Genomic DNA, 13,572 nt, shown 5'->3' with positions numbered 1-13,572 from the left:
TTTCTTGTGAGAAATAAAAGACATAATATTTGATGTATGAAATATAATAGTGTTTTTAAAATGAAAATCATTCTGTCTGGCATGTAACTATATTAATTTTACCAATCTATAATCATTTAAAATTAACCAATGTTTTGTTAATTATGTAACTCATTACAGGCAGCAGAAAGCGTAGAAAGAGTATAGTGTAGAAAGAGTGTTTAATTTTGAAGTCAAAATTTTTGTTCAATAAAGACTGAATTCTGCAATTAATTAGTTACGTAACGCACGGGGACACACCCTATTCAAGCTGGAAAAGAGCATCGGCTGTCATTTCTACAAAACCTCACAACTGTAGTTAAGTGATACAGATACAGGTGTAGGTATAGGTATTGATGGGTATTGGTATAGGTAGAGAGACAGAGAGGTAGAGATAGATGTATGTAGCAGATAGGTAAGAATTTCTGACCAAAATATACAACTTTTATATGAATAATTAATTCTTTCTAGCCTAAATCCTTTGTTGTGTGAATTTTAATTACTCACTTTCATTTTTGTGACATAAAATGTGAATATTGGATAAGACATTTAGGCATTTAAGGACCTTTTCAGTTTTAAAACTGTGAACCTAAATGCTAAGAATCTAGTTTCTGAAATTATATATATTCACATGTATATACATATTATATAAATAAATATATATAGATGATATATCTGCATATATACTCTATGAATTTGGACAAATGTATGGACATATGTCCATAATTATACTATCATGCATAGTATTTTCACTGCCCTAAAAATCCTCTTTGCCCTGCCTTTGCATCTCTCCCCTCTTCGCTTATATCTACTGATTTTTTTATTGCTTCCATAGTTTTGCTCTTATGTCATACAATTGGAATCATACTGTATGGAGCCTTCTCCAATTGGCTTCTTTCACTTAGTAATATGTATTTAAGTTCCCACCATGTCTTTTTAAGGCTGTATAGCTCATCTCTTTTTAGCACTGCATAATATTTCATTGTCTGAATGTACCACAGTTTGTTTTTAAACTGTTAGACATCTTGTTAGACAAGACATCTTGGCTGCTTCCAAGTCCTGGCAATTATCAATAAAGTTTCTATAAACATTCATGTGCAGGTTTTTTGTGTGGACATAAATTTTCAACTCCTTTGGGTCAATGCCAAGGAGTGTGATTTCTGAATTGTATGGTAAGAGTATATTTAGTTTTGTAAGAAACTCCAAACTGTCTTCCAAAATGGCTTTACCATTTTGGGCTCCTACCAGCAATGAATGAGAATTCCCATACCTCCATATTTGGACCAGCAATTGGTGTTCTGGATTTTGGCCATTTTAATAGATGGTTAGTGGTATTTCATTGTTGTTTTAATTGGTGTTTCCCTGATGACATAAGATGTGGAGCATCTTTTCATAGAGATGTTTTTCATAGGGCATCTTTTCATAAAGATGACATACTTGCCATCCTTATATCTTCTCTGCTGAGGTGTCTGTTCAGGTCTTTGGCCCATTTTTAATCATCATTATTTTTTTTATAGAGATTTAGCTTTTTCTTTTTTTTAAACAAAATTCATTTCTTTTGTCTTTTTGCTATTGATTGCTACTTTTATTTCTAGAATGGGAAGATATGGTCTCTGTAATTATTTTTTTAAACTTTTTTGAGAGTTTTTTTTTGGCAAAGTATGTGATTATTCATTTGTAAATGTTCTTTGTATACTCAAGAAGAATGTGGATTCACTAGATTTGATAGCAGTGTGTTTTAAGTCCCCCACACTACCAAGCAAACACATTATTAAGTTGTTTAAATCATCTACAACTTTATTGTTTTAATTGTGTTTTGACCTATCAATAATTAATAGTGCCATTTTGAAATCGCCCACCCTAATGGTGGATTTTAAAACATTTTTCTGTTGTTCTAACAAATTTTGTTTTATATATTTTGTGAATGTTTATTAGGTACATGAAGGTTTTGACTTCATACAGCTTCCTGGGGAGCAGATGTTTTCTTATTATATGGGAACCATCTTTATTCTTGACTTTTTGCCCTAAATTATATTTGGAATAATATAAACACAGCAATCTTTTAGTTAGTGTTTTATTGCTTTCTATCGCTTATATTTTAATCTTTTTTTGTTATGTTTTAAGTGAATCTCTTGTAAAAAGTACAAAGCTCATTAAAAAATACTATATGACAATTATCTTTTAAATGGTACATTTTGTCTAACACTTTAAATTTGATCACAATTTATAGACTTTCTGTTTATTCTGCTTTTGCTATGCTTCTTCTATGTTCTTTGATATCATTTTCCATTTAACTTTTTAATCATTTAAAAATTCCTACTTTTTTCCCCTCTCTGCTGGTTTGGGTGTCTTATACTCTCTCTTTTATTTTAAAGGCAATATCACTGAAACTTTACCACTTTATGCAAGGTAATACATGAAGTTAATGTCTTAATCATCTTCCTAAATAAAAGCTTAGGCTCTTTTACTCTGTATCAACATACTTCTAATTTCCATAACATTTTTTCCACAAATTTTCATTCTGTCCTTTTTTATACTCTATCAATTAGACATTATCCTTGTCAGTACTTTCTGTAGACAAACTACATGTAAATACATTGTAGTACTGAGCTACATGCTCAGCATTTCTTCTCTCATCTTAGATTTTTAGGGATCACTTTTGTTATTTTGAAAGTTTGTCCATTAGAAGTTTTTCTTTGTTTAATTTTCATGGTAGTAAGTACAAATTTTGATGGAAAATATGTTTATTTTTCCTTTGTTCCTGAAAGATGATTTTTAGTGCACAAATTTCAGGTTTTATGGTCAATTTCTTCCCAAATTCTGAAGAGATTACAGGACCGAATTCCAACTTTTTCTTCTGCTGTTTTGAAGTGTGCTAATCACCTAACTGCTATTTATTTACAGGTAATTTTTTAATTCCAGTATTCTTCAGTTTCTCTACAATGGGTCTACATCATAATTTTCTTTTATTTTATCCTGCTTAGTATACATTATACTTTCTTCTTCTGCAGATTCATCATCAGTTTTGGTTAAAACTCAGTTATTATTTATTCATATTGCTTTTTCTTATCATTCTTTCTATGTTTTCTTGGTGACTCTCATTAGACATGTGTAAACTATCCCATTAGTTATTCATATTTCTTAACCTCATTTAAAAATATTTTTATATTCTTATCTTCTGGGGCTACATTCTAAATAATTAAAAAATTGTCTTTTGAGTTATTAATTCGTTCTTTACTTGTGTCTAATTTTCTTTGTGCCCACTTACTGAGTTTTTTTTTGTCAATTATTTTATTTCTATTTCCTTATGTTTTATTTTTATTATTTTTCAAATCTGATAATTTCAGAATGTGTCTTCTTGGTTGCTTATGTTTTTTGCCATTTAAAAATTCCTTAAACATTTCCTAAATATTTAATAATTAAAAAAAAAAATTGGGGGATCTTAATTCTTTTACATGCAGTAAAAAATTATGTCCCATGAAGGATTTAATTTATTTTGTAGTGGAAGGTCGTTTTAAAATATCTTGTCTGCCTTAAGGTCAGAAATTGAAATTCATCTTTTTTCCATGTTAGAGTTTTTGAATACAGAGTATTTTAAAATACAATTGCACTAATATTGTACATAAACTTTGGTACCATCTGTATGTCACAAGCTTTTTCCACGTTAAAAAATATCCTAGCAATAATAATAGCCCAGCAAATGACTACGGTATTATATATGTAATCATTTAATGATGCTGTATATATCATCAGTTTTTGGTGTTACAAGAATATCTTATGATCAAGTTAATGATCAATTTATACTGCCATTGGCAATATATGAAAGTTGCTTTTTCACTAGAATAGGACATGGCCACTATTTTTTTTTTTTCTGGTATGGTAACTTAGTGGTCAAAAGGTAGATCTATACCTAATTTATATTAATTTAATTATTAGAAAACATGAAAATAGCTTTCTTATGCCCTTCTTTTGTGAATTAGATGATCAAATGATTTGCCTATTTTTGAACATGAATTTTATTTATTTTCCTGATTTCTACCAATGCACTCTTAATGTACTAACCCTTGGCCATATTCTACAAATAGGGTTCTCATTTGAAAATCAATTTGGATTACAAGCTATATACTAAAGTTTTTAGTTCTTATGATACTGAAACCAAGTACATCTTTAATTGTGATATTTATTATCACTTTGAATTTTAGTGTTTTTCCTTAAGCAGTCTGACACTTAGTTTCATTTTCTTTCAGACTTACCAGATTTTCAATTGTATCTTTATTTAGTTAACAAGATTTTAAAAATTTGTAATGTTATGGGAGGTTAAAAAAATAGGTGTCTTTAAAGCAAATAATTAATAAATTGTCCCAACACCATATATTGAATAATCTTTGTACTCTCCATTAATTTGTAATGGCTTGCTTTATGAACACCTGGCTTATAATAATCTATCCCATTTGCCTATCTATCTAGTCTTTGCCAATAGCACAGTTAATTTTCTATGTCTCAGTAAAGGATACCTCAATCCATCTAGTTGCTCAAGCTGAAAAGTGGGAATCATTATTGATGTTTTGAAATTTTCTAATTCTTACTTCATGTATTCCCTTTCTTGATTCTAATTTCATACCTCCTGCCAAATCACAAGTACAAATCACCATCACCTCTTGCCTAGCCCCTAGATATACCCTCCTAACTGGTTTCTTAGCTTCCAATTTTATATTTTTCTACTAAATTCTCCAGTGCATCAAAGCCATATTTTTAAAACATAATGGTATTGTTTCCTTGTTTGAAACCCTTTTAATTGCTTCCCATGGCTTTCTTTGTTTGCACTACAAAGCACAAAACACTGTTCTTCATATCCACTGCTTGCCTTATAGCACATTTTTTCCCACTGGTCACTTCTACATCTTTCTTTACTATTTTGATTACTTTTATTTAGGAATAAAAGTACTGAAGAAAGTAAATATGTGAATGGATTTATAACTATATTTTTTAATCAACCAATACATTAATCCTGTTAAAAAACTAAGCACTGAGCTATCAAGTGGCATTAGAAATTTGAACAAAACTAGCCTTTGATTTTACGTAGCTGACAATCAACATTGAACATGGCAGAAGAAGGGCATTCATGTCAGAGAAAGCTACGTAAGCAAAGACAGTTTAGTTTGAGCATAGGCAGTGAGAGAAACAAAGCAAAAGATATTTTATTCCATCCAATAAATATTTGAGCATCTACTATGTGTCAGGTGTTAGTAAATATGCTGAATATAAAGTGGTGAAATGAATAACTAATCCCAGCCCAGGTGAAGCCTATGAGTAGTTGTAAGACCTTAAGGTAAGTATAGTAAAGAACAAGTTAAGAAATCTGGATTTCATCCTGTAAACAATTGGGAAGTGCCCTAAATTGAGGAGAAATATGAAACATGTTTGTAATTTAGGAAGATCAACACAGGCACTCTGGGGGAGACTGATCACAAGTTCTGATACTTAGACCAATGAGATAATTATTGCAAGTAATAAAGGAGTAGAAACTGAAATGAAAGAAGATGAATATTAGAGATGTTATGGAGATAGGATAAACAGGATATGGTCAGAGATTAAATGTAAGAGAGGATTGAAATATTAGACTCTCACAGAATTTCCAAATTTTTGACATGGGTGGATGGTAAATAAAGAATCCAAGTAGAAAGAGAGGAAATCTAGAAGAAAGAACACATATGAGGAAAATGATGAAACCAGTTTGGAGCATAGTCAGACTCAAGTGTCCATGGGCATCCAAGTGAAAATTAATAAAATTGAATAGAATGCACCTATATATAATCACACATCATAGGATGACAGCAGTATGTAATCAGGATTTCTTGTCTATCACCAGGAAGTTATCTAATTATTGTATATAAAATAGAAGTGAACTTTGATTTGATGCTATTACAATATGACAATGGCCAGAAGTCTACATTTTACTTTAAAATTTAGATCATCACAGGAATTTAGGCTCACTGGGGACTAAGATTACTACCTTCTTCTCAGTAGAACTAAAGTCTTAATTCTTACTAACAGAACTAACAAAAACATTGCTGGACCAGGTAATTTTTTCCTACTTATATTTATTTGCAATATTTTCCTTTTGTCTTTGAAAATAGTTACGGGTCGTAAATTATCACAGCCAACAAACCAGTCAGTTGACCAAGAAAATCAATGACAATGGAAATTCACGTGTCCTCATTTATAACTGTTGGAAGAACATATTTTTTTCCATATTGAAAAAGACTTAACTAATGGGATCTATACATTTTCCAAAAGGCAAGGTCTAAAAAGAAGCAACCAAATTGAAATTTCTTTCCTATCCCCTTTCTTGAACCAGAAGACAGATAAAAAGAAATAAAACTCTGTCTCTCTATTCTTTGTTGTTTTAGTTTCTTGGTTCCATGGTCTTCAGTTACTGTGTATTGAGTCTTTGAGTGCTTTTGATTTAAAGAAATCTGCTCCTAATATTCCTTAAAAGGTGTCATTATAGAACTTGTAGTGATTTTTTTCCCACTCTTTGTGCAGCATGTTTAAACTATTTTATGGTTGTTTTATAAATGCTATGAACATCTGGGTTTTTAAAAAATCATATATATTTATAGTGTTTTATCACCTTAGTAAAAACTACATTTTATTCAATTGTGCTGTACATATCTGGGGCATTTTTGTGCAGTACATATCTGGGACAGTTTTGGCTTATAAATGTAGTGTGTTGAATAAGCACAAAAAGAGTAACAGTATTTGTTTTAAATGACACACGTAATAGGCAGAACATCAAAATAGTGGTTAAACTTCAATCCCAGTGTTCACAGGTCACTTGTCACAAGCTGCAAAGTCATGGTTCTTTCGGACCCAAAAAAACAGCCTGAAATGTGGTCATATTTTCAGATGTTTCTCCAATAGTCATCTCTTTGGGCAACAGATTTTCTGAGGCTGTCCAAAAGGAAATTATCATTGGTAAGTGCTCTTCCCTGCAATTAATTTCAGATGTCAATGGGAAAATTCTGATTGACAAAATGATTATGGGTGGGTGGATGAACAAAATACATGTTACTGGTCTTGTCCTATGGATTTTTGTACATTTATAGAATCAAAATTAAATGATGCTTACAAACTAGAGGAGTTTTAGTCATTTTCCTTTCAATGCAAAACACAAGTAAAATGTAAATTCTTCAGCATTTTAATAGGTTGCAACACTGATTTGAAACAGATCGCAGATTTGGAACTGCATGAAGCCAACAAAGCAAAGGTTCCCATCCCCTCCACACACACCCTGCAGAAATTTCCACTGTTCATTTATATTTTACCCATAAGGTTCACCATATTACGAATAGTTACTTACAAAAATATATATTTAAAATTGCCATATTTTTATAGAATATTAAAAATAGCCAATAAGATTAAAGTAGACTTTCTGTGTATAATCTTATTTAACAAGTTAAAAAAAATTACTGAGTATCTTTAATATGTGAGTGTTTATATAATTTTTCATTATAATTACTTAAATGAAAACATACAGTTCATTGGCTAAATATAAAAGTAAAATGAATTTGAAAACCCTCAACTACATAAATTTCAATATGCACCTGAATAAAAACTAACTAGATAATTTAAGGTTAACTTATATGAGATATTGTTCTGAATTTGGAGGAGTAGATGTAAAATGTCCTTGTTTCTTTGTGATGATAGAATACACTTAATCTTTAAAATTTTTTGATTGAATTTTTATTGAGCTAATTTATAGATTCACATATGATTGTTAAAACATAAGAGATTTTGTGTACAGTTTCCTTCGATGATAACATCTTGCAAAATCAGGATATTGACATTGCTGCCATCCACTGACCTTATTCAAAATTCCCATGTTTAATTGTACTCCAAGTTGTGTGTGTGTGTGTGTGTGTGTGTGTGTGTGTGGTGTGCGCATGTGTATTTAGTTCAAAACAATTGTATCAAGTGTAAACGTTTTTATATCCACCGCCACAGTCAAGATATAGAATATTTCCATCCCACCCCCTACTTCCTGCTCCATACCTAACGCCTGGCAACCACTAATCTGTTCTCTATTTAATATTTTTTCATTTTAAAATGTTGTATAAATAGAATCTTATAGTATGCAACCTTTCTGGATTAGCTTAGCTTATTTCACTCAGCAAAATTTGCAGGAGTTTCATCAAAGCTGTTATGTTATCAATAGTCCTTTCTTTTTTATTATTGAATTGTATTCCATGGAATCAATATATTATGGTTTGATAAGCCATTCACCAGTTGAAGGGCATCTACTGTTTTTAACTAAAAAAATTTTTTTAATGCATTTATGACCATTAATGCACAGGCTATGATCTTTAATGCTTACGTTTTTGAATAAATATGTTTTCTTTTCTCTGAGATAAAATGCCCAGGGGCATAACTGCTAGGTCCTATAGTAATTGCATACGGTAATTTATAAGAAACAAAAAGAAACTGCCAAACTATTTCCAAAGTGGCTATACATTTAACATTTCACCAGCAATGTATGAGTTATACAGTTTTTTGCATCCTCATCATCATTTAGGGTTGTCACTATTTTTTTGTATTATAGCCATTGTGATAGAAATGTTGTGACCTAAAAATATGGCTAATTGTGTGTTGATCTTGTATTCTGCAACCTCTCTGAAGACATTTATTATTATCTAAGAGTTTGCTTATAGGTTCCTTGGGATTTTCTATGCTGAAAGTTGTATCATCTGTAAATTAGGGCAATTTTATTTCCTCCTTTCTAAACTTTAATGACTTTTAATTTTCTTTCTTGCCTTATTGTAATGCCTTAATCACTCATATGTGATATTTTATATCTGAGTCTATGGCTGTAATGTATAGGGTTAAAAAATAAGCATTTTAAATGCACTGTTTGCATGGTTTCCATTGAAGTAGATTCAACAGAGGTAGATGATATGTATATTTTAATTATAAAAGTAACACATTTTTTAAAATATAAAATTCAGAAAAACCCGGGAAAAAGAAAATATAAAATCTCTGTATTCCTACTATCAAGATTTAACCAATGTTAGTCTTTAATTATATATTGATATTGAAACATAATATCCAAAAAGATCATTTTTAAAACTAGTGAAATGATAAAATTGGGCATTCTTCAGAAGTTGGTTACTATTTTTATTTTCTGCTTTGTGAATTGTCTGTCCTTATCCTTTGTCAAATTTTAAAGTAAAGGCCTAATGTTTGAGAAGAAGTTTTAAAATTGGTCTCTCCTATAACACACAGATTATCGAAAGGAAAACTATTCAAAGGGAACCAAATCCAGAAGCTTCACCTACTCTGAAGTTACTCTAGAGTGACCTGAGCTACTCTTAGAAACAATCCTTTCTCTTTGTATCCTAGAAATCTTTTAACACTGCTAACCACCTCTATATTTTCCTGGTTAAGGCACATGCCACCAGGCAGGAATACACCACATTCTCTTCATAAAGAGAAGTACAACCAGAAAGGGATATTTAGTGCATTTTTTTCATATCAAATATTAAGAACAAATATGCATTTATTGCTTACAATATGGGATGTTATTTATTTCATTAGTTTTAATATTAGCCACTTAAAGCAAGAGAGTTGTAATTTTTAAAATATTGCTAGCTACTCATAGCTCTATAATAAAAATTAAATTTGTACAATAGATTATAATCTTTATCCAGAAATAAAAATATAATAAACACAGGAAAAAGTACAGCTAGACACATCATAGTCAAACTTTGGTGATGCTGAAAAACTGATGGAAATTGAAGATAAAAACACCATACTGAATGTAGCCAGAAAAAAAATCAAATTAGAATACAGGAGTAAAGTGACAGAAATAACAATTAACTTCTCTGTATCTTTTAACAATATTGAAAGAGGGGTTACAGGATAAGATATACAAAAATGGCAGCAGTTTGGAGAAAACATTGAGGAATTTTATGAACTAGAATTTTTTTAATGACTGGATCTATGTCCCCATAACCTGACCCCCACCCCACAAAAGTATTTGCTTTATTTAATTTAATTGGATAGTATGTTAGAGTAAACATTCAATCTCAGTTTCTTTAAACTATAACTTAGTTACCTTGAATAGCTTTTTTAAACTCTATGAAACATTTTTAATTTGCTAAGGGAATTTGTAGAAGTTTAAATGGGCTAATGTACATAAATTGCCCACCATAGTTTCTGATTATCATTAAAGTGTAACATATAAATTCAGTTTTCTAATCAAATAATTTCTAATTTGTTATACTTGTTTATTTAAAATTTTATATGCTCCTAATTTGTGCTATATTTTAGATGGATGGATAGCAAACAGATACAGTATACCTATACAGTTAACACTGCTATATTAACACAGGGAAAAGTGCCTACGTACCAAATTTAAATGTTATATGGTATGAGATATTATATCAGAATCATAGAATCAGTTCTTATTAAGTGTAAAAAAAACAATCACTCTATCTAGCTGACAGTGCCAGGCTAGATTCAATATTCTAAAACAAATAGAGATCTGAAAGTAATGGGAGCAATTTTGCCAGATCTACTATTGACTATACCTACCTGAAATCACTGTGCCACAAGAATAAACAAATGTGAAGAGTATCTCTAGAAAAAGTACAGAAAAAAAAAATTTAATGGGACCAAAAAAAAATCATGGTTTGAATATGTCTCCAAATAGATCTTCAGATAACTTTTATGGTTCAAATTTTATGTCTTAAAACATAAAATTAAAGGATTCATCTAACAAATATCCATGAGTGGGATCTATTCTTAAACCTCTGAATGTTTTAGCTTAATTATGTCTGCTATTAAAATGACTATATTCTAAATGAGAAAATCAAACCCACTACATATATGTACAATTTGCCTTTCAATTCTGAAAAAGTTCTTCACTAAAAATAATTAGGTGGAAAATTATCCCCCAAGTGTAAAGCTTAAGTAGGTATCACATAGAAGCTTTTGCTATATGATCCTTTTGCTATTTTCCCCTTAGCAAGCAGATAAAGAATTGGGTCTTAAAGTGTATGAAAACAAGGAGAAATGAATGACTAAAATTACTGGTGATTTTCTGCAATCATAGAAAGGCAAACGATAATAACAATTCAACTCTTACTTTCTCTTTCAATAAATGTATTATGTATACTGGTGTGCAATAGGTGTGCAATCTGTTTTCTTTTTTCCATTTATGCAAATTTCCTCCTGTAAGGCAAATTCTTCAAGTATTAATACTTCTGCTTTTACACAACTCTATTTGGCTCTTATTAATATATAGTTACAGTTTTATCTTTTTTCCTTCCTTCCTCTCTCCCTCCTTCCCTCCTTTCTTCCTTTCTTCCTTTCTTTGTTTCTTTCTTTTTTTAGCTTGTACAGAATTGTGAAAATTATCTCTACCTTTTCAGCTTATGCTTTAGATAAAGGAATAGTTAAGGTAAGTGCAAGTGAGAAATTTCCCAGACTTCTAAAATACCTTATATGTGAATATTTCCTGCCTTCTGCTGGCTTCACTACTCCTTCCATGTTTTCTAATTTAAAGAGAATGTTAATCCATTTGTTCGAAGTAGGAGACATTAATTCAACCACAGTTATTTGTGGGGAGTATCACTGTGAGATAAAAGTCATCTCTCATGTTTTTGCTTTCTCCATTCATGTTTACATAATAAGAAAGTCCATCATTTTAGTTAAGATAGGTTACCTTCTTATTTCCTGTCTTTGATTTTTTTCTCATACAGAGGTGCTACATCTTAATACAGGCAGCTGAGTTCAGTTAAGCTCTAGATATCATTCTTCATTGCTGGTTGGTTCCTCCTTTTACTCTAACATAGATTGAATTGAGCATGGGACAATCTAAAACTAAGATTTCTTTTCCCTTTTGTATTATCTTACCATTTACAACAGCAGTAAATGTCTACTATGCTTCATGGTAGACACAATATGAAAACATTCTAGTTGCTTAGGAAATGCTACAACTGGTACAGTGACACTGTGTCCTAAATTATGTGGTATGGTAGGGGACATTACCATAATAGACTGACTTTTGGGAGGGTTTGAAAATGAGCCTCATGAGAGATTATAATTAAATTTATTTAAATTTTGAGATAACTAAGGTGGTCATAAAAGTGGGTGACAGATTAGGCTACATCTAACAAATAAGGGACTCAGATCATTAATGATAATGATTGAAATCACATTGGGACTTCAGATATATGAATATTAATTTATTATGCTATATGTTTTCTGACTGAGGGGGTTTATTTTAGAAATCAAAATTCTTTGGGCAAATTTAACAATAGGAAGTCACTCATATTGTTCACATATAGGGCATATTTTTTCATTGCATTAAGCTATCACCCATATGAATTTTATGAAATTGTATAATGATGTGTGAGCAATGGAATAGGATACAATTTAGGAAATAGAATCAGACTGGATCTTTGACCTTGAAGTAAATTAATGTCTTGTTCAAAGGGATCTGGACAGCAGCTAAGGTGTCATGTACCCTGGTCCCAAGTGTCTACAAAGAAACAATGGTGTTTACAAAATAATCATATATGACTATAATAATTTTTCCTTGATGGTTAACTGATATTGTCCCCTGAATGGTAAACTCTATCCATGACTGACCATAGATTTAATCATTAAGCCAAATAGTTTAAGGAAAAAATTAAAACTGGGAGAAGAGGCAGAGAGGCTCTCATTCCTTTCTCCACACATCAACAATGCTTTTGCCTCTTTGCGGCTTTCTGAGGTAACTCATCCCCTCTCTTTTCCACCAAAAGGAGAAGAAAATACCAATCATGTCATATTGCAAATACTGATCCATAATTAACAATGGTCGGGATTGTTGTATGTAAAATTGTTATGCTTTTATGCACGATCTCCTCTTCAAATTCTAAAGTAGTCAGGGACTTTAGTTTAAAGCTGACTTTCCTCAGGAGGAGTTTGATTTTCCTAGAATTGATATTAAATAATTGAATAATAGAATGGTAGGAGGCCCTATTTAATCCTTGAGCATAGGCCATAGGCTTTTTCTTTAGATATGCTTTGGTGCTGGAAACATTTAGAGTAAAGCTAATGACAAAACACATTGTTTTCTATTGTCCATTATTCCTCTGTGTATATGTGTCTATCTCATTTAGGCAGTTAATGTGGAGTAAAAGCCTAAAAAATACCAAACAATCAAAATCTCACCCATGTTCCTAAGAAGAATTTGCTCCTAAAAGGAATGACAATATTTCTATTGTTCTTCAACTGACATCTTTCTATGTGTACATCCATTCAACACTAAAATCAGCAAAATAATTCTTGGATTGTGTTTGCACCATCAGTTGCCAGAATATGGAGTAGATGTTTAGAATAAAATGATCATGATGGAATTTGAAATCAATGCATACACACTGATGTGAAAACTTGTTACATTTTGTGAAAACTTGTAAATATGAGATTGTTCTTGGATTGATCAAGAATTATAAAGAATTATAACTTTTTAAAACTAGCATAGGGCTTCCCTGGTGGCGCAGTGGT

The 13,572-nt window shown here is 31.0% G+C and overlaps 1 long non-coding RNA gene across 1 annotated transcript in view; it reads left to right on the top strand.

The window, feature by feature from the left end:
• The window catches only part of LOC309639224, a 1,035,697-nt gene that overhangs the window by 404,927 nt on the left and 617,198 nt on the right, over positions 1-13,572 (top strand). The window lies entirely within an intron of this gene.

This window comes from Balaenoptera physalus (assembly GCF_965194825.1).
Source record: "Balaenoptera physalus genome assembly, chromosome: 12".
In the NCBI taxonomy this organism is placed as follows: domain Eukaryota; kingdom Metazoa; phylum Chordata; class Mammalia; order Artiodactyla; family Balaenopteridae; genus Balaenoptera; species Balaenoptera physalus.
Note: the sequence above shows the minus strand (reverse complement) of the source record. Positions and strands in the feature narration are given on the sequence as shown.